At 33.5% G+C, this 15586-nt stretch overlaps 1 long non-coding RNA gene across 1 annotated transcript; it reads right to left on the bottom strand.

The window, feature by feature from the left end:
* Window positions 1-10408: 10408 nt before the first annotated feature.
* LOC139528636 (uncharacterized) lies at window positions 10409-15586 on the bottom strand. The gene is made up of 3 exons (XR_011665652.1): window positions 15078-15586; window positions 13535-13616; window positions 10409-10733 (listed from the first exon to the last, which is right to left on the bottom strand). It is a non-coding gene; the product is annotated as an uncharacterized lncRNA (long non-coding RNA).

Raw genomic sequence — 15586 nt, 5'->3', positions numbered from 1 at the left:
AACCGTCCTGTTTCAACAATAACTTTTGTACAACTTCAAAAATGCATTTTTTTTTACAAATATCCGAGACGCCCACAACCTGATGATACATGTGCATAATGATATTTCAGTGAGAGGATCAATACATCTATGATTTGTGCATTCTAGCAAACACTTTTTGCTGTTTTCAACTTTTATCATACATGTACAGAAATTGAAAAAAAAAACAAATGTTCTTTTCCTGTTTCCTGGAAAGTCGTCATGTATACCCCAATTCAACCTGATTCTGGCACGAAATACTTTTTCCAAAGTCAGTATACATTATAATATGAATAGATATGCCTCATATCTCGGTTGAAAAGTTTAAGGAAATTCATTATGATGTTCCATTCACGAAATTTGATAATTTTATATTAGATTACACAGCATCCCAGCCATCATCTCAACAAAATTGACAATGGAAATGGGGAATGTGTCTAAGAGACAACAAACCGAGAAAAGAGCAGACAACAGCAGAAGGGATCCTCCCTCCGCCTAAATCCCGATTCCCTCCGCCTGCATCCCGGTTCCCTCACTCCGGAATATTCCGGACAGTCCGGAGTTGACGTGAATCCCGATTCCCTTTCTCTCTAACCCCTATATGCTGTAAAACAATGGAACATATCATATACCGCCATGTAATGAACCAATTAGAAAAACACAACATTTTAGTAGACTACCAACACGGTTTCAGACAACATCGCTCCTGTGAAACACAACTGGTGAACACAATAGAATCAGTGGCACGATCTTTAGATATGAGAGAACAAATAGATATGCTTGTTCTATATTTTTCTAAGGCATTTGACACAGTCCCACACCAGCGGCTTTTGAAAAAAAATTAGCTACTACGGTATCTGCGGAGATGTTCTCGGCTGGATGAGCGCATAGCTTACCAAAGGAAATCAACGAGTTTGTGTAGATGGTGAAATGAGTGATATGGAAGCAGTATGTTCTGGTGTACACCAGAAGACGGTCCATGGACCCTATGCTTCCTGCTGTATATCAACGACATAGGCGATTCTATATCGCCATGTACCAGTCTACGACTGTTTGCTGACGACTCCTTCTTGTACAGAAGCGTCCACAACTCGGATACATACCAGTATCTACAACAAGACCTTACGCAACTGGTAGAATGGGCAAGATGCTGGGAGATGCCATTCCATCCAGCAAAATGTTTCATCCTTAGGGTGACCAGAAAACGCAGTCCTGTTGTTCACAACTACCATATGATTGGAAATTACCTGGGAACTGTTTATCACTACCCATACCTCGGCTTAGAACTATCAGAGGACATGAATGGGGGTCATCATAAGCAACATCAAAAGCCAAGAGAGCACTTGTTTTTTTAAGAAGGAACTTCAATAAGTGCCCACAAGACATAAAAGAGAGCTCATTCAAAACATTAGTTCGACCTCACCTTGAGTATGCATCATGCATATGGGACCCATATAAAAAGTGCCATATTAACCAAATCGAGATGATACAACGAAGAGCTGCCCAATTTGAAACAACAACCTATTCTCAGGAACCAGGAACTGTAACCAACAACCTACAGACACTTGGCTGGCCAACACTAGCACCACGAAAACAAGGAGCCAGGCTCATACTCCTATATACGATCCTACATGGAGAAGCATCAGTCATTATTCCAGATTACATCAGGAGACTAACCCGACAATACCACAGAGACAGGTTTTCCAGAGTCAGCACTTCAACGGATGCCTATAAATACAGTTTCATCCAAAGAACACTTCTTAACTGGAACCAACTACTTGAAAGTGCCATCCAAGCCCCCACAACAGACGCCTTCCGGGTCTGTGTGTGGCAATTCCTGGTGTTACTATTGATGCCTGATTTTAACCCTGTACAGTTGTTGCAAACATCACATTATTTTATTTGTTTTTGTTCCTGTAAATACACAAAAGTTTTTGTTTATTTTTTAACTTGGAGTGTACTGATTGACACACTCGCACAGTATATCTGCGTTATGGAAATTTCGACTGCAGATTAACCACATAGAAGTAGAAGTACATAACAATTGAGAGTTAACATTCAGGAAGGTGGAATCATCTCTCTGTAAAGTTTTATTATCAACCTATATTCATTATCAATTTTCTAGATGTAAGTAAAGATTTTTTTTTAAAATGCAACAGTAGTATACCGCTGTTCGAAATTCATAAATCGATTCAGAAAAAAACTATTCCGGGTTAAAAACTAAAACTGAGAGAAACACATCAAATATAAGAGAAGAACTACGACACAACAGAAACACAACATTAAAATGTAACACACACAAAAACGAACTATAATATAAGAATGACCATTTTCCTGACTTGGTACAGGACATTTTAAGAAAAAAAATGGTGGGTTGAACCTGTTTTTTTTTGTATGCAAAACCTCCCGCTTTTATGGCAATGTTAAATATAACATTAAAATGACAACATTACATGACAGGACTACAATACAAATAAACGGGAGAATATATAGGACAGGGAAACACACGAATAATAGCTAACAAAAGGTAACAGGTTTAAAAATGTATATGTCAGACACGCGTTTCGTTCACACAAGACTAACCAGTGACGCTCAGATGAAAAAAGTTCGAAAGCCAAAACGAGTACAAGGTTGAAGAGCAGTGAGGACCAAAAGTTCCAAAAAGTTGTGCCTAATACGGTAGGGTTTTCTGTCTGGTATAAGAACATCCTTATTATTTAGAATAATTCATGCTTTTGCAAACTGTAAATGTTTATAAATGGACTATATTATAGATATACATGATAAAACCAAAGTGGTGACCAACTACATAATAAAACGGAAACATTACATAACACAACCTTAACCAGCACATAAAAATTCACAGCGGAGCTAGCCAAAGCCATCAACGCACAAAGTGACGTCACATTTGAATTTCTAAAAAAAAATCAAAAATAAAATAGAATTAGGATAGATTTCAAGATAGACTTAACTGTATCTATGCTATCCTTTATTTCAAGTTCAGTGCGAAAGGAAAGCTGCATTCAACATTGTCACAAAATTTGTGAACGTTTGGTTAAAGGATAATGTTAGCTTTTTTGCTCTTCCTATCAAACTCCTATATGAAGTTGGCCTTAAATGAATAAAGGAACAAGTCAGCAAGAAGAGGAGCATTGTTGGTACGCATAAGAATACCGAATTTTTTTTAAACACGTTTTTTTTTTAAATACGTCTTTCAAACAGTCTCTATTGCATGATTTTTTTTCATCAATAATTGTTTTTGGCTTTTAACTAGCTTTCAGTAAATGCAAATACTCTCAAATCGTACTTTCGTGTTAATTTGACCTTTTGATACAAATTGTAGTACTTTTTTGTTATTTAATGTTTACCTTTTTAGCTTTAATTCTCGTCTCTCTATTTTTAATATATACCAGATTTGATCAGTTTTTGGCATGACTATAGATATTTACTTCTGTTCTCGTACAATGAACAACGAAATTAAATTATTTATTTTGTAAAAATAAATTCCGTATTCCATAGCTGTATACTTTACACTAAATCATTTTCGTTTACCTGTGTACATTACTTTATTTGGCGACATGTTGTCAAATTTTGTCTTTTTGATATGTTTAACATCTCATTCCTTATTTCATTGATCTTATATCTACATTTATATCATGTATCAAATTTATTCGTTCAGTGTATGTTCACTTGTTTGTGTTAATATATCTATTTATTGAGTTAAGCCATTTCATTTGATAATTATAGTGTTTCTTTCTGTGTTGTGATGTCACACTGCTGTTTCAAGTAAGGGTGAATGTTAGTACCTATTAAAACGTTAAACACCACTGCATTTGTTTGTCCCCGTCTTAAGTAAATTGTTTCACGGTTTTGTTTACATATTAAATCAAAAATAAGATAGAAATAGTATAGAATTCAAGACAGACTTAACTGTATCTATGCTATCCTTTATTTCAAGTTCAGTGCGATAGGAAAGCTGCTTTCAACATTATCACAAAACTTGTGAACGTTTGGTTAAATGATAATGTTAGCTTTTTTGCTCTTCCTATGAAACTCCTATATGAAGTTGGCCTTAAATGAATAAAGGAACCAGTCAGCAAGAAGAGGAGCATTGTTGGTAGGCATAAGAATACCGATTGTGTTTGAAAACACGTCTTTGTTTTTAAATACGTCTTTCAAACAGTCTCTGTTGCATGATATTTTTTCATCATTAATTGTTTTTGACTAGCTTTCAGTAAATGCGAATACTCTCAAATCGTACTTTCGTGTTAATTTGACCTTTTGATACAATTTGTAGTACTTTTTTGTAATTTAATGTTTACTTATTTAGCTTTAATTCTCGCCTCTCTATTTTTAATATATACCAGATTGATAAGTGTTTGGCATAACTATAGATGTTTACTTCTGTTCTCGTACAATGAACAACAAAATTAAATTATTTATTTTGTAAAAATAAATTCCGTATTCCATGGCTGTATACCTTACACAAAATTATTTGCATTTACCTGTGTACATTACTTTATTTGGCGGCATGTTGTCCAGTAATTGTTGTCTTTTTGATGTTTAACATCTCATTCCTTATTTCATTGATCTTATATCTACATTTATATCATAGATCAAATTTATTCGTTCAGTGTATGTTCACTTGTTTGTGTTAATATATCTATTTATTGTGTTTAGCCATTTCATTTGATAATTGTAGTGTGTCTATCTATGTTGTGATATCACACTGTTGTTTCAAGTAAGGGTGAATGTTGGTACCTATTAAAACGTTAAACCCCACTGCATTTGTTTGTCCCCGTGTTAAGCTGAGTGTTTCACGGTTTTGTTTACATAATTTAGATCGGTAGTTTTCCCGTTTGAATGGTTTTGCTTTAGTAATTTTTGGGATCCGTTATAGCTTGCTGTTCGATGTGAGCAAAGGCTCCGTAACGAAGAACGTATTTGAAAATTCCTGTACCAAGTCAGGACTATGACAGTTGTTGTCCATTCGTTTGATGTGTTTAATCATTTGATTTTGCCATTTGATTGGGGACTTTCCTTTTTGAATTTTCCTCGGAGTTCATTATTTTTGTGCTTTTTACTTTTTAAGCAGACAAGCCCCATTTTTTATACCCCATTTATGGGCATTATGTTTTCTGGTCTGTGCGTTCGTTCGTCCGTCCGTCAGTTGTACCGTTCGTCCGTCTGTCCCGCTTCAGGTTAAAGTTTTTGGTCGAGGTAGTTTTTAAGGAAGTTGAAGTCCAATCAACTTGAAACTTAGCAATCATGTTCCCTATGATATGATCTTTCTAATTTAATGCCAATGAAAATTTTATCCTATTTTCACGGTCCACTGAACATAGAAAATGATAGTGCGGATGGGGCATCCGTGTACTTGGGACACATTCTTGTTCGACCTATAGTGGTTTACTTTTACAAATTGTGACTCTCATACAAGATCTTTTTATATCTATGTTTAAGCTCAGCTTTGATTGCAGATGAGATTGACATTAATATGTAAGAAATAAGTTTTGTGGAGCGCTTGAAACACCGATCATTATAACGTTGTTTGAAAGGCCATTTATGTAATGTAGGTATACAATGCAATGAAGGAAGACTAAGTAATTTGTCATTGGTTTAAATTCCAAAGGAACATAGAACAAACTTATGATTATTCAGGGTGTCTCCTTGGTGAGCGTCGTGGTTTTAAACTTTGAATTCCCAAAGAAATTGTCATGCAATACATAATTCCTTTATTGAGCAATTTATGTAATGTCATCTGCAGATACAACTAATTTTGTTATAGCATCAGGTGGTTCATAAAAGATCGATGTAGTATGTGTATGCAGTTTTTTATCCTTATTTGTTTCCATAAATCGCAGCTTTAACCCATCTGTAAAGAGTTTCTACGTCTTCTTTTTCGCGTATAAACAATTATCTGTCATAATCCGCGACCTAATCCATCAGTATTTTATGCCTTTGAATAAAACATTTCGCATAAATGTGTTATTGACAATGTTCATGTCTCTAGTAATACTCACATTTTGGACTCTCGTATCAATTGAGAGATATATACGATAAACTCAGGTGCTTATGTTATGTTGCTGCATGAGACATCGACTTTGTTGTAAACCTTTGATCTCAACCGACCTTTATTGTCAACTTCTAGATGTACGTCAATTTATAAGGCAGGAGTTTTAATTCCCCGAGGGTATCACAAGCCCAGTAGTCAGCACTTCTATGCTGACATGAATAATCATTTTACAAAAATATTGAATTTTTAAAATAATTGATATAACTGTTCACAAGAGACCAAAATGACAAAGACATTAACAACTATAGGTCACCGTATGACCTTCAAAAATGAGCAAAGCCCATACCGCATAGTCAGCTATAAAAGGCCCCGATATGACAATGTAAAACAATTCAAACGAGAAAATGTTTGGTTGGGTGGTGTACTCAGTCGTTAGTTTTCTGTGGTGTGTTTTGTGTAATGTTATTTGTCTGTTGGCCTTTTCCTTTTAATGCATTGCGTTTTAAGTTTATTTCCGACTTATGAGTTTGAACGTCCCTTTGGTATAACTCGCCTCTCTTTTACCGATGATTAAATCTGATAAATCAATTATGAAGAGAAGTTAAGGTAATCAAAACTCAGGAAATCATCAATTTGTTTTGTCCTAAGAAATTTTTGGGACACTTCCAGAAAATCTACCTACATTGGAATCACATCCGCTGAAATCTAGTTAGTCCATTTAAACCTTGGGTCAATATGTTTCAATAAACGTTGAAAGTACTGAATCAGTTCTACACTATTAAGTTACTTATGTTACACAGGTAAAATAGCTACGGACGTTTTACATCCGTAAAAAATCCGTAATACGTCCGTATTATACGGCACGTCTACGGACGAATAGTACCACGGACGTAAAACGTCTGTTGCTTCCCATCCGTAAAACGTCCGTTAAACGTCCGTAATACGGATATTTAGTACCACGTCCGTATTACGGACGTTTAGTACCACGGACGTAATACGGATGTTTTGTACCACGGACGTATAACGTCTATTATAATTATGCATTATAATATATATATATTATAGTATATAACACACTTATTGTAGTATATATAACACACTTATTATAGTGTATAGTATAGTTTGATTTTTATGTAACAGTTGCATTGTATTGCTGAAACTTTTGATGGAACTGTCAATGATAAAATGCTATACTTTTTTTTAAGGTGATGATACTTTTTATTTGCATTTCCTTATATCATGTATATAGTCTCCTAGTGTTCTATCTAAAAAAAATATTCTGATGTTATACACATACAAGGATTTTGTCAAAGAACTTTCTGTCATACAGTGACTTGTTGTTTAACAAGTTGAATATTGATGATATCTTTTTAAACATTTTACATGATATTTCAAGAGTAAATCAAAAATAATCAGAAGTATTACAGTGGTGGTCTTTGGTTCATATTTTGCTTTCATGTATTAACTTGATAAAATAAGGCTCTTAGTTTTCTCTATTTGTCATATAGTTCATTTTTTTCATTGTTGGAGGACATATGGATACCTATAATAGCTCACTATCACTATCACATCATGTGAACTCTGGTGGATATTTTTCTCATTGGCAATTCAACCAAATGTCCTTACTTTTATAAGTCCTTTTAATTATATATCAAGAGTAATTGATCTCAAGAGTATAAATTGAGAATACTGTAATGTTTCCTTTTTACAGTTTTGAATGTATCCTTTTTCTTCAAACTTTCTTGGAACAAACATAATCTTCAATCTTCTTCAAAGTTCAAAATTTTATTTCCAAGGATTTATATTCACATTATAATTTCTCTACTTTCCAAGTCTATGAATGTCAAAATAAATGTCTTCTTTGTAAATTTAAACGTTCTATTTTTTGTAAAATTCCCAAGTTTGTGAGGTAGTCTTCTGTGTCCTGTATTCATGGTATTGGTTATTCTTCACCATGTTCAATGTGATGGTAACTGAAATAAAATATTCATAAAGAATATAAATCTAACTTCCATGAATTACATAAGCTAATTGTTATATGTTTGCAAATTCATTCCGTTAATGCAAAATCATTAACTGGTCGTTTTTTTTTTTGCTTATTTGAATGTCCAGTGGCAAATATTTTATGTTTTCTAAATAACAACGTTAACTTATCAAAACATAATATTGGCCAGTCTGACTAGGTAAGTTTGTAATGTAAATGCTATGATAGTCTGAAGCGGCCCCAAAAAAATGTACATGAAAATGAATTCCCAATTCAGGAAAATAAAATAAAAATCGATATTTCTGGAAAAGTTTCTCTCACCGATTAAGGCAACTATAATTTTTCATAGTTTGTAACAACGATTTAATTATGTCAACATGTGGCAAACAATTTTAGCAGCCGAATTCAATTGATTAATATGTTATGGGAGTATTCGATCTTGTAAAAGCAGATCGCCCAGCAGGTTGATAAAAATGGGTGTCAAAGCAGACCTCGGCAGAGAGCAAATTTAAATTTTGATATAACATTGATGGATAAAGTTTAATGGTCACCGATCTCGTAAAAGCAGATCGCCCAGCAGAGCCGGTTATATAATATGATGAAAACTTGTTTTGAAAAAGAAATTATTTCCTCAAAAGACAAAAGTTTGACCGTTTTTTGAAAATAATGTTGATGATAGACCATTCATGAAATACGATGTCATCATTATGGAACTATTTCAAAAGTTTTGAATATGATCCAAATAATTTTAAAGAACACTAGTTTAATGCTTTAAATATCTTATCAATTAAGTATATGAACTTTTAATTTGTAATTGCTTTTCTGAATTCGACAATTGACCAGTTCAATTAGAAATCCATTTGAATCAAGGTAAATTTATAGAGATGACCTGCTGTGGAAAAAATACCCGATGAATGATTTTTTTCAGTGCTTTATGTTAGCTGAAATATATTTTTTGTAATAGGCCTACGTAACTATAGCTAAGATGATAGACTAGCAATGACTAGCAGACTAGTGCATCATGTTCAATGATATTCATGTAATAACAGTAGCCCATCCATAATTATTCAAAATGTTACAACTTACATGAACATCAGTGTACAGGTTAAACTTAATAATATACATTTTCCGTTTTTACAGGAAAATAATGTTATTTCGTCTTAGATTTTATGCTTAAAAAATTCCCAAATAGAATAAAAATTCCCAATTTGATGTTCTAGGGACCCATTTGAAAACACCTGGAATCATCCCTGAATATAAATTCTACTCATGACAATATTCATGCAATAACCCTATATTATAACTACAATTGCACAATATTAATCACTTTACCATAAGTTATTATAAAAAAGAAGATGTGGTATGATTGCCAATGAGACAACTATCCACAAAAGACCAAAATGACACAGACATTAACAACTATAGGTCACCGTATGGCCTTCAACAATGAGCAAAGCCCATACCTATTGCTTGGTGTCAAGGTAAAGAATCTCAAATTTGATAAAAATAATTAAGCACGTATTCTTCATTTTGTGGTTTAATGTTTCTTTAGACAAGTAAGATGCTGAAAGAATATAATATACAGATATAAACAATACCAAATATTCACATTATTTTTTCAAAATGGTCTCAAAGCTTCAAATTTGCAATTTCTTTAATGAAAAATGCACCAAAAAAAAATAATACCTGTAACACTTCGGTTTTGTACATTTCATGAGCAGGAGATTATATAATTTAGTCAAATACAAACTTATAACTCCATAAAAGTATCTTGCTTAAGCCTTTACATAAATTTCAAGAAAATCAACCAAAAACTGACCAAAAAAGGACTCATTTTTGCGGAGTTATCTCCCCTTCCAATGTTAATTTCCAAAGGGAAAATAATATGCCACTTTTGAGTTTTTCTCAAGTTAGATTTTATGGGACTTTTTTCTGTGTATATAAAGGGCATAACGCTATAGATTAGAACTAAAACATTTTCTGTTTTAATTAGTTTGAGGTTAACCGTTTCCTCCATAATGACGCTTTTTGACCCCACCCCCTTTACTCCATAATGACGCCTTTTGACGCCTGTGTAGTACCTCAGTTGAAACGCATTGACTACAAAATGTCTGCATATTAAAAAAGACTTTAAAAAAATTGTATCCAATATGAAAAGGATATTCAGGAGAATATCTGACTTGAATTTCATTGATGAAATGTTCGTTTTCACAATGCATTAATACTTTAAACCTGATGATTTTTTTTTTATTGAAAAAATCCTATGCGAATCAAGTTTGTAAAAAACAAAATTCCATGGAGGAAAGGGTTAAATCTTAGTTAAATTGTTTATGGTTTTGTAAAAAAAAAAATTTGTCACTTCTAACTGTTAACATGGATAGTTTTCAATCTTGCCCACAACAAGAATCAAAACTTGGAACTCTATGACCTAAAATTTTAAAATAAATCTTGGAAACTACATGTACATGATTTACCGAGTTTGACAAGAGAGCAAAATTATCAAATAAACTAGGCATCATTTTAATATAAACATACCTCTCATCACAAAATTATTCATTGACTACTGCTCCTCTGTGCTCATATGCACATAAATCAATATGACAATCTATGAATCCACTATATAATCTAGACAGCAATGATCCGAATGAATTCTGTTCTGTTGCTTATCTTCTCCTACTTCTCAAAGTACTTGTACTTGTACATTCTTTGAAAATGCTAAAAGAAATAATGTTTAATGAAATGAAGTTATAATATCTGCCGAAATTGCATTTAATATTTGACCTTGCAAAATTGGCTTAGTTTTGATCTTTTAAACTAGAACAAAAAACTTTCCCTGAAAAAAAAAAAGGATAGCTCTTCTTAACCTGGTAAACATTTTAACCCCAGGTCAAATTTGCTCTGAATGCTTTAGTTTCTGCTTTCAGAGATACATGTATAAGCCAAAAACTGCATTTTACCCCTATGTTCTATTTTTAGTCATGTTGGCATGTTAGTTAGCAAGAGGGGTCATCTGACACATATTTCTAACTAAATAAGTGTAATTTAGTGGTTCAATTTGTCTTATCTTGCTGTTTATCATATTTTTTTTTTTTTTCTGTTTTTTATATTTTTCATTGTATAAATCAGTCTCTTAGTTTTCTTGTTTGAATTGATTTACAAATTTGTGATTCTCATATAGGGTCCTTAAAAACTGAATATGCAGTATTGGCTTTGCTCATAGTCATTGTTGAAGGATGTAAAGTGACCTATTGTTGTTAACAGTTAACTTCGATGTCACTTGATTTCTGGTGGAGAGTTTTCTTTTTTTGTTAAGGGTGCAATCAACAGTTTTTTTCTATGACGTCATATTTTGAGGGACCATGTATAAGTGACCCTTAGTGGTAGACTGATTAATAAAGATACTTGTATAAAACTAGATATCACTGGAATCAGAATGTTCTCTAGTTTATAATGGAATAAAAAAAAAGTGTACTTTTAATAGTATAAAAAAGTTTTATCCAGAGAAACTGGGAAAAACATTGCCTAATTTAAGCTTAAACAAGAGTGCACACGCTGAAATGTCTCGCCTTCTATACTAATCATTGATATTATGTTGATAGTCCTAAGTATAAAGCTAAGCTTTAATACAACTGTCACATAAACTTAACATTATTACCAAGATAACTAAACAAAGACCAATGAACCTTGAAAATGAGGTCAAGGTCAGATGAACCATGCCAGGCAGACATGTACAGCTAACAATGCTTCTATACAACATATATAGTTGACCTATTACTTATAGTTTAAGAAAAATAGACCAAAACACAAAAACTTAACACTGTGCAATGAACTGTGAAAATGAGGTCACGGTCAAATAAAACCTGCACGACTGACATAAAGATCATAAAATATTTCCATACACCAAATATAGATGACCTATGGCATATAGTATTAGATAAAAAGACCAAAACTCAAAAACTTAACTTTGACCACTGAACCATGAAAATGAGGTCAAGGTCACATGACATCTGCCCGCTAGATAGGTACACCTTACAATCATTCCATACAACAAATAAAGTAGACCTATTGCATATAGTATGAGAAAAACAGACCAAAACACAAAAATTTAACTATAGCCACTGAACCATGAAAATGAGGTCAAGGTCAGATGACACCTGCCAGTTGAACATGTACACCTTACAGTCCTTCCATACACCGAATATACTAGCCCTATTGCTTGTAGTATCTGAGATATGGACTTGACCACCAAAACTTAACCTTGTTCACTGATCCATGAAATGAGGTCGAGGTCAAGTGAAAACTGTCTGACAGACATGAGGACCTTTCAAGGTACGCACATATCAAATAAAGTTATCCTATTACTTATAATAAGAGAGAATTCAACATTACGAAAAATCTGAACTTTTTTTTCAAGTGGTCACTGAACCATGAAAATGAGGTCAAGGACATTGGACATGTGACTGACGGAAACTTCGTAACATGAGGCATCTATATACAAAGTATGAAGCATCCAGGTCTTCCACCTTCTAAAATATAAAGCTTTTAAGAAGTGAGCTAACACCGCCGCCGCCTCCGGATCACTATCCCTATGTCGAGCTTTCTGCAACAAAAGTTGCAGGCTCGACAAAAACCTGAAATCAGGTCATGTGCACACCCCTGAAGACATGATACCTGCACATTTTTCATAATCAAAGTTGTATGAATTTCATAGATTTTTACCTGGTCTTTAAAAAAATTCATGCTTCAGGGTACGTTCGCCTGCTCCATAAAGAGCTACAGTGGCTGCAAATAAGTTTTCAATTTTCACTGCCAAAAAAACAGACTGTTTACAGTGTTGTCTCCCCTCAAAACATGTATATTTAATCTAATTTTTTTAATTATTTTAATCATTCAACCTGCTTTAATTGAAGTTAATTAATATATCTTTACAACCAAATACAAAAAACATGATACTTTTTCACCAATTATGTTGATAAAAAGGGACTTCCCTCCATGTCTATTTTTAGTTGGGGAATAACCCCTAGTTTTTATACGAAACTGTTTATAGCAACCTAAACAATATTTTATTTTGAAAATAAGGGAGCTACCATTGATTTTTATGGGGGGGGCTAGGATGAAATTTGAAAAAAATAGGCAGGACAGGAGTTTTGAGTAAAAAAAAAAAGGCAGGATGAGACACTTTGCAAAAACAAGGCAGGATGACAATTTAGGTAAAAAAAAAGTCGGAATAAACTAATAAAAAAAAGGCAGGACCGAATAGAGTGAAAAATAAAAAGGCAGGACAGAGATTACAACTAAAAAAAAATGCAGGACAAAATTTTTCATCCTCCCCATAAAAATCAAATGGTAGCTCCCTAATTATGTAATTTAAACGTTAACATTATTATCATAATTACAATATGACAGATTTATAAGTGGAAAAAAGTGAATTTACACTTTTAAAAATTCCTCTATTTTCTCATTCACTATCACCATGATCACCATATTTTTTGTATTTTTATATTAACATTACGTACATGTAAAGCAGACCTTTCACCTTCTCAAGGAGTCCACTTCCCATGTACAAGAGGAGGCCCAAACAGCTTGATTTTGAGTCAGCTAAAAAAAAGTTCAAATAGATTATGATACACTAAATAAATACATAAATTTATACATGTACATAATAATTTAATAATAAATATGAATCCACAATCATGGTTTCAGAAATGACACATCAATTTAAATCAATAGATATCATACATCTGCATTGGCTAGAGGTACATGTATAGGGGGAGGGTTGAGATCTCATTTATATATATAAACATGTTTAACCCCGCTTGAATTTTGCGCCTGTCCCAAGTCAGGAGCCTCTGGCCATTGTTAGTCTTGTACTATTTTTAATTTTAGTTTCTTGTGTACAATTTGGAGTTTAGCATGTTTAGTATGGCGTTCATTATCACTGAACTAGTATATATATTTGTTTAGGGGCTAGCTGATGGACGCCTCTGGAATTTCTTGCTGCATTGAAGACATGTTGGTGACCTTCTGCTGTTGTCTGCTTTATGGACGGGTTGTTGTCTCTTTGACACATTCCCCATTTCCATTATCAATTTTATGTATATTAAATTTTTATATCAGTGTTTTCTAATTTCTGGGTAGTCCAGTAGTCCAAATTATTATGACGTCTTGAATGGCTATTATAATATTATTTTTTGGACGCTTTACTCTAATGTAAGGCGTCAAATAAAAAAAATGTAATAGCCTTTCAAGAAGTCATAATTATTTGAACTAGGTAGTCTAGATAATTACAAATTAATGTAAATAAGGGCAAATTTGCAGACTTTTATTTTTTATATAAATTAAATATTAATTATATTCATTTGGATTTTACCCAAGTCATGCAAGTTGGGCAAGGCCATTCTTTGCAGGAGTATATTTTACAGATTTTAACCATTTTTATAAGTAGGGCAATTTTTTTTTAAAGCAGGACGAGTTGGTAAGGAAGCCACCACTTGACTTTTATGGGGTGGGGGCTACGATAAAAATGTTATCCTGCATTTTTTTTTTAAAGCAGGACGAGTTGGTAAGGAAGCCACCACTTGACTTTTATGGGGTGGGGGCTACGATAAAAATGTTATCCTGCATTTTTTTTTTAAAGTTGACAGAACTCCAGTTCCGCATATTTTTCAAATAACATCCAAGCACCCCCCACACAGGCACTTGTCTCAGAAAAAAAAATCCTATATATACCTTAATATGTGTTATATTAAGGTATATAGCCTAGGGAATGTTTTTTTCTGAGACAAGTGCCTGTGACATGGTGACCCCCCACCTCCAATAAAACTCGCATGGTAGCTCCCTTAACAAGAGTGGGACATTTTTAGAAAGGGAGACGTGTTGTTAAAAAAGTAGGCCGTTTTGGCAGTGGGTCGAGTTGACTTGCGTCCGTTCTTGCCAATCTTCTGATCTTTGTCAGACTGATTTTCGGGCTTGCATGCGATGAAATTTATAAATTCAAATGTTTTTTCGTGAAAAGTATACCACTAGCATCTTCTTAAATATTTGCATGATAATATTTACCTTTCGGTGCGCTTTCAAAGTACAAAATAGCGGGTATGTAAATAATCCATCAAAAAGACACACAACTTTCTTGTTTGTGTGCGTTTCGTTCCCCGGTTTCTTCAAGTTAATCGACAAGCAACCCATTTCAATTTATCTGTTTATAATAACTTGTTGATCCAACAGTTTTGAAAAACCAGAGGTCCTCGTATTATCTATCAGACTAGTATACATCTTTCCATTCTTTTCAACTGTAAAACATGAATTCAGCAGCAGACGAGCGTCCATGGATGAGTTGCGTCATAGTGTAAAAAACGGCAACGGTGATTTTTCCGGGTTTTCGTATTCCATTTGTCAAGCTTTCGAGAATACACTTTACGATCATTTACGTATATGATTGAGAGTTAGTCCGGAACCCGGTCTGGAATCAAGAATGGGGATTTAAGTATTGAAAATAAATACAAAAAAGTTCAGAAGTGGTACACTGAGTATTTTAAAATAGGCCTCTGTTATAAACAAGGATTTGTCTA

The sequence above is a fragment of the Mytilus edulis genome, chromosome 6 (genome assembly GCF_963676685.1).
Source record: "Mytilus edulis chromosome 6, xbMytEdul2.2, whole genome shotgun sequence".
NCBI classification, from domain to species: Eukaryota; Metazoa; Mollusca; class Bivalvia; order Mytilida; family Mytilidae; genus Mytilus; species Mytilus edulis.
Note: the sequence above shows the minus strand (reverse complement) of the source record. Positions and strands in the feature narration are given on the sequence as shown.